The sequence below is a fragment of the Pteropus medius genome, unplaced genomic scaffold (genome assembly GCF_902729225.1).
Source record: "Pteropus medius unplaced genomic scaffold, Ma_sr-lr_union100, whole genome shotgun sequence".
Classification (NCBI taxonomy): domain Eukaryota; kingdom Metazoa; phylum Chordata; class Mammalia; order Chiroptera; family Pteropodidae; genus Pteropus; species Pteropus medius.
Genome location: NW_024342467.1, coordinates 16,296,140 through 16,302,899, shown reverse-complemented (window position 1 = coordinate 16,302,899; position 6,760 = coordinate 16,296,140). Strand labels below are relative to the sequence as shown.

Genomic DNA, 6,760 nt, shown 5'->3' with positions numbered 1-6,760 from the left:
GGATTCCCAAAGTAAGTGTCAGAGCCAGAGAAATGTGAATTTGTGCTTGTAGTTGATTCTTTCCTCATCCGCAGGCTGGTGTTGTTTGGGGAAGATGGATGACATCAGTAACTGTTCAAAGTTTGGGAAATAGAATTAGTCACCTTGCTCAAGAGGATGGATTCCCTAGTTTCTGCCGTGTGACATCACTGTTCCAAAGCACAGCACACTGTGGTGCCAGAGGAAAAGTTCCATTTCTAGAGTATTCACAAAAGTGCCTTTGTCTTGACAACAGACTAACAAACCAAGGTCATTGTACTTCCCAGCAGCTGCTCCACCCAACCCGACATCTGTAACACCCTCCCTCGCAGCAGGCGGCACGGTCCCCGGGGAGATGAACTCTAAGCAGCCAGCAGCATACCTGACTCAGCATTTGTTTTCTTTTTGTCAGAATCCTATCCAGAGTCACCAGCACTAGCTTCCAAGTGGAATTTTCAAGAACATGTGGCCAATTCTGTTTGCATGCTCTGGAGCTGAAGAGTGAGGGACAGAGCAAGGTGTGACGTTCGCCCCAGGGACTATGCTTTCGTGCCTGAGGCAAACGCTTGGCCAGAGTTCCGAAGAGGCCACGCTGTGTGGATGGGTTTGATGAGTTCATCTTGCATCGAGCGAGATGACAGCTTTGGCTTGCGTCTGGATAACAGATCTTTTTCCAAAGCTTGCAAGGTGTATAGAGAAGATGCCTCCACCCACCATCCGAAGGGCACTGATTTGTTTCCAGCAGGGTAAAAACTTTACACCAAATCACTCCCATGATCTCACTTAGCCTTTCTTATAACCAATTCCAGGAGTCATCTGGGAGCTGGCCAGGGTCAGAAGTAATCTTTGAAGGAAAGGGAAATCAAAAGAGATCAGAATAGTTTAGCTCTACCGCCAAATGTCACCCGCTCTTCAGCCAAATGACATTTCAGTACCAGCCAGCTTGTAAATGGCATGGGTTAGGTGACAGTTATCGTCCAGACAGGGATTTTTCTCTGAGTACAGTATGAAAGCCAAGGCCACTTGCAAATATGAAGGCCATGCTTCTGAAGTAGTCGTCTTGTCTAGTAAAGGATGTAATTATATCCCCATATGAAATTTGGATGAACTATGAATTACAAAGTGCTCTGGGTCAAGCAAGGTGGGAGAGGAGAGAATGCAGGCTGGGGGGAGGCCACGTAGTTCACGTCCTTTTCAATGACCAGATTTCCATTCCTGATAACAGGGAGTGCTGGAGTCAGAAACGGAAACGCTGACACTTTCCAGACCCAATTTAAAGTTGATTTTCCACAACAGTTTGTATTTTTATAGCCCCTGCTTGCAGCCGAGGCTCAAAGTGGCCCTTGACACGTCTGACCAAGAGAAGCTAAAGATTTAAGGACCAAGGCCATATGGGAAGCAAGAGTCATATCCAGAAAACCAATTTTTCTTCATCCTCAAGTGACACTGCCCGCTCCTCTTCCTGAACCTGTGCAGCTTCATGTTCTTTGGAGAATTTACACGTTCAAAGGTTTGGTTTTTTGACTCACCTTTTCTGCTTTCCTTCCTGTGCTCTGTGTAGTATTTGGAAAATGGAAAAGCAGTGCGCCTGGGGTTTGACACCTCTGCCTGTAGCCACTCACGAGTGAGCCCAGGCTCACAGGCCAGGGTCCGGTGTCCCAGTCACGAGGGATCTAGTGATGACACTGGATCCCAGAATCAATGAAAACAGGTTTGGGGCCCCAATGCTTCCCAGGGGATGCAGATGTGGTCGGCTTTTCTTTCCCTGCATTTGTGGAGGTGACATGGGCAGAGATCATCCAAACGAACAGATGAGCTTCAAAGTGAATTGAATTTGCCTTTGAAATATGCTCTCCGATTTCCACACTCCCTCTAGACACTGCACTAAGACGAGCATGAGGACGAGGGCGACGCCGCCGTGACAGGGTCCTGGGGCTATGTGCTGCCTCTGCAGGAGGTGGGAATGGAAAATGCTGGAAGGCAGGCTGGACGGCTGTCTGGATGGTTCAGGGAGCTATGTGGAGACGAAGCTGTTGGTGTGTGACCGCGTCTCTACCGCACGTTATCAGGTGTGAGTGACTAGGAAAGCTTTTTCCCTGCTCTAGAGTGAATTTTTGCTCCCAGTTACTTCAGCGAAACCTTGGGTAAAAGTCCCTTCTTTGCAAGGAGTCTGTAATAGCCTCTTCTGTTATTAGAAGTGTCTGCAATGGCCTTGTAAAGGGCTGCTAGGGGGCAGGACCTAGGAAAAAGGGCACAGAAAGGAGGGGCGCTGGTTATTTCTGCAGACTCGCCCCTGCCTGAGGACCCCATTTTACCAGTCACTAAATTCTTTCAACAAATCTGTTGCCCCAGTTCTTCCTGTTTCTTGTTGGGCTAAAAGGAAATCCTGGGGCAACTCTGGGAGCAGTTGGGAGCTCCCAAGGCTGCCTCTGGGTTTGGACTTGGCCTTTGGGGGCTCATGAAGTCTGTGGCCACCCCTGCATGTTGCTACTACATCTTATACTCCAGAGACCCAGGAGCGCCGGCCAAGTTTTTAGAGGCTCCCAACGACGTCAATTCTGGCCAGATCTACAGATGCTCAAATCCGTCCCTACCCACTCCTGATCTGTGCAGGCCACAGGGAGCCTGATTTGGGTTCCAAGTACAAGTCTATGGTTCCAGCACTGCCCACGGCACCCCAGAGCTGGGGTGGGAGCTGCAGGGTTTAGCAAAGGCTGCTGGCTAACAACTAAAGGCCCAGGCTGCCTCGGAACACAGCATCGGGCCCCTGCACAGAGAAAGATGCAACGCCCCCTTCATCTCCTCCTTGGCATCTCCCCAGCCCTTCGAGAGTGAGCTAAATGCCACACTTCATCGACTGCTCAATAAGTCGTGTGTATTGAGTTGACAAGTGTATGCACAAGGGGCATATGAGAACTGTAGAGAAAGAGGGATGAAAAGAGAAAAACAACAAACAATCCAAATCAAATGTTAGGGTTAATGCATAAGGAGAGGACTCCGCACCTTTCGCTCCTGGGTACAGCCAGGCTGGTTCACTCCTCTTTCGCCCCTGGGGAGGACTGCTCTCCAAGGAAACAGGCAGGAGACCAGCCAGAACTGGAAAGCCCTTTCTTTATGCGGTGCTGACCTCTAGAGGCTTCCAATTAAAAAGCATCCCAAAGGTCCGACTTTACTGCTGGTTTCTACACCCACATTGCTATTGCCATGTTTTCCTAGAAAATAAGGAAAAAGTCTCTCTGCTCCTTTACATGTTACCTAATAGGATACGCCTACCTTTTTTTTTTTTTGGCTGCCTAATTATAACTCGCCCAGATTTTTATAAATGTCATTGTTTTCTCTCCAAAAAGGGAAAAAAAAATGTGGGCCGGAGATAGAGAAAATATTTTTAAGTGATTTGCCTATTACAGAACGGGAGAGGAAAAGTTATAGTGCCGGCTATTTCAGGACACATTTCTTGACTTTGCAAAGTGCCGGGTGGCCAAGCCTGCCAAAGGGGGAAAGGAATGTTCCCCCCAACTCAGCAGGGCGGTGGCAAAAGGATCTGCCTCCTGCACGAGGAGCTTCCTGCACGCTCATGGGAGCTGCATGTTCCAGCCCTGGGGCTCGGTGCAAACACTGGGCCCCTAGGGTTTTTGCTTTGCCTACTTTTTTTTTTTTACTTTAACCCATTCCTGTCTACGAGCACTGGGGACAATGAGGTGTCTCACCTGGTCAGACTTCACTATGGAAATGAGACTCACTTCTCAAACAAACGTGATTGTTTGTTACAGCCCTAAGCAAGCACCCCACATTTTACTAATTTGGTGTAGCTTTTAACTCCATATTATTGATCACAACGAGAGAAGGGAAGTATTGGAAGGCAGGAGAAAGAATTCAAGGATGTCAGCATTTGGGCTAATAAAACACACCCACCATTTTGGCTGAGGTCTTTTATTTCTAAAAGGGATCCTAGGGAAGATGGGTTGAAAAATCACAGAAATGCAGTTTTGCCAATAGCAGGTCATCCAACCCCAGTTTCATCAGACAGTATTTTCCTTATAAACTTCTCACTGTCCCTACCCCCGCTAACCAAGACAACATACCTTCCCACACACAATGCTAGTGCCTGGAGGGCACTCTGAAATGAGTCCATACTCATTTCACAGATGAGGAAATGAAGACACGCCTCCCATCCCCCAGCCAGTCAGGGAGGGGGCTGCACCTGAACCTTTTCCCCAGTCGACCGATTTCCGAATGATTCTCGGCCAAGGGGAAATGTAGGCCTTTCAGACAGCCAGTCCCTCACTTAGATAAAGAAGCCAATCTGTATTTTATTTTTTTTAGGCGAGGCAACCCTTGGTTGACCTCACAGCTGCAAGGACTTTGTCAGCTTTTACAAGCCTTATTTTTTAAATGTTTTCTGCTTACAGCACCTGGTCTCCCTAGGTGGTCTCCCATCCAAGTACTAACCAGGCCCGACCTTGCTTAGCTTCCGAGATCAGACGGGATCGGGCTTGTTCAGGGGGGCATGGCCGTAGATATCAATTTGTATTTTAAAAAGTGTATCTGTGAGAGTGATCAACTAACAGTAACAAAGGGGGACCATAAGAAAGGCTTTGTCTGGGGAAGATCAGGCCAACATCCAGCTGAGATCAGATTCGGATTGAATGGGTTTGGAAGCTTGCAAACAGCCCAACCCTCAGGCACGATCTCTGACAAATGCCCCCTGAACCACAAATGAAGGTATCTAAGATACACACACAGGCCTCTAAGCTGCGCCTAGCAAAGCAATCTCAAATCAACTTAACAATGTATAGAAACGTATTCGCTTGTGGAAAGAAACTTTGCTCTTAACAAAATAATGGGACTTCGACCACCAACTTCCAGATTTAGTTTGTAAACGCCACTGTTTACTAAATAACAGTAACTGGGAGGAGAGTCGTGGGGAGATGGTGTCAGTGCCATCATAGAATGACCACAGATTTCTAACTGGTGTCACAAAGGATTTCTTACTGGGATAGAAGAAAACAGGGTCCTCAGAAACAAACCTCAAGCACGAGTTTGAGGAGTGGAAAATTACTGAACACCAGCTCCAGCATTGGAAGAGATACGGTCAGGTCTCAAAGCACGTCGGTTATTAACGTTTGAATCGTATCAGTGGTTCCTATAACCACGTCCTCCCTCCTGTCCCCGTAGCCATCCCGTCACCACCGGCCCCAGCAACCACAAAACGAGCCATGGTCCTCGTCCCTTGTTTCTCGGTGTCCTCTAGGACCAGCCGTGCGGGAGGGAGGAAGAAAGAGGCAAACATCACCAGTGTCTGGAAGGCTCTTTAATAGCAAGCGTATGGTAATTACATCGTTGGATGAGATCCTCACTCTTGGGGGAGGGAGGACGGAACAGATGTGAACAAGGTTCAATTTAGGATTTACACTGCTGGAAGCATCTAACAAAGGGCAACAATTTTTGGCAACCCATTTCACAGTTTTGTCATTTACAAGAGATTTCTTTGAAAAGAAATATAAAGGCAAAGAAAGCATACACACCCTGCATGAAACATTTTTTTTTTTTTTGCCTAAAAAACGCCCCCAAAACTGTTCCTTGCTTTTGCTTCTCATGTAGATGGCCAAACTGCTTTCACGCACACATTAAAACTGGTTCACAGATAGTTTGATTTTTTTTTTAGAATTGACGATTTACTTTCTCCCCTAAAAAGCTGACATTTGTACAGCGTACTGCTTCACATCTTCATCTGCCTAGCTATCGGAAGGTACTTAAAGGAAAAATAAATCTTAAACAGAAATGAAACAAAAGAAGAAAACAGGGAAACGTGGTTTTATAAAGAACAGACTGTCAGCTTTCTCTGTGGTACTGAGCAACGTGAATACACAGTTCTCAGTAAATTAAATATTTTTATGTGGCCTGATGCATGCTTTTAACTGCTTGTGCCTCTACGGCTTTAGTGATTTCGATGGGCTTTCTAATATGAAATGTTCACAGGTCTTCTATTTTTGTAATCCGAATTTAAATAAAAATATCAAAGACAAAATATATTATTTAACAATCTGCCCAATGAACATGAGCTATAGATATTTTGTCATGGACACCATGTTGCCATGGACACCAGAAGCTACTGGCATCCTGGCAAGTTTTAGAATTACTCTGTATAAAATCTAAAAGACTTTGGCCTTTCATGTCATACCTGGTATCCCAAAACCAAAGTAACGGATTGCATCTTTACGGAAGAGGATTAGTTTTTAATTCAAAAGAACTGTAGGCTTCTCTGGTAATCTGAAGATTAAGCAAGTGGCAATAGCATGTCTGGAGTTAGCACTCACTATCGGGAAGACGGATCTGTGATCCACTTGAGTTTTAACTGTGCTCCTTCTACAACCCTGAAGCTCGGTGGAGTAGGTGGGCTCTGCCCGCTGACCCTTGGGCGGGGCACTCCTGACCCACGGCCTCCTCTGCAGCCGATGGCGAGATGGAGCTTGGTTCACGTTCAGCCTGCCAGGTGACTGCAGTCCCTCTCAGACCTCTCAGCATTTTGGAAAGACAGCCTTCTACGGCTGACAGCTGATTTACATACAGGATAAGAACTCCACCAGCTTTGCGAGACACCCACTGTCTCCTTGGCTGGGGGGCATTTTCAAAGCCACTCCAAGGACGGGCCTTGCTTCTCCACATGCGGGCAGTCTCTGAGGAAAGCAGGCTCCTGGTGAGCCAGCCATGAAAATAGTTTTCCTGGACCTTACATCATAAC

At 46.9% G+C, this 6,760-nt stretch overlaps 1 pseudogene; it reads right to left on the bottom strand.

Moving 5' to 3' along the window:
- Positions 1 to 4,418: 4,418 nt before the first annotated feature.
- Positions 4,419 to 4,537, bottom strand: LOC120602500 (uncharacterized; annotated as a pseudogene).
- Between the last annotated feature and the right edge of the window lie 2,223 nt (positions 4,538 to 6,760).